A 295-nucleotide genomic window follows, 5' to 3' on the forward strand; every position below is an offset into this window, starting at 1 on the left:
ATATATATAAATAAACTGCATGCTGGGCACAGTGGCACACACTTGGGAGTCGAGGCCAGCCCCCTGCCCCGCAAAAAAAAGAAGCCTCAGCACAACTAAAGAAAGAAAAAATGAAGCCATTTTTCTAAAGGACCACAAAGAGCTTCTACTCCCTTCTTTTACCTATCTATGCATCTAAGTACCTACTGTGTTCCCTGACAAGGGATACAGCAATAAATACGATTTGACACTAAGTGCTATAAAAATCTTATTAAGTACCTCACTTATTTAATATGCCACTGCCATATTAAAAAGA

The sequence above is a fragment of the Marmota marmota genome, unplaced genomic scaffold (assembly GCF_001458135.2).
Source record: "Marmota marmota marmota unplaced genomic scaffold, marMar, whole genome shotgun sequence".
In the NCBI taxonomy this organism is placed as follows: Eukaryota; Metazoa; Chordata; class Mammalia; order Rodentia; family Sciuridae; genus Marmota; species Marmota marmota.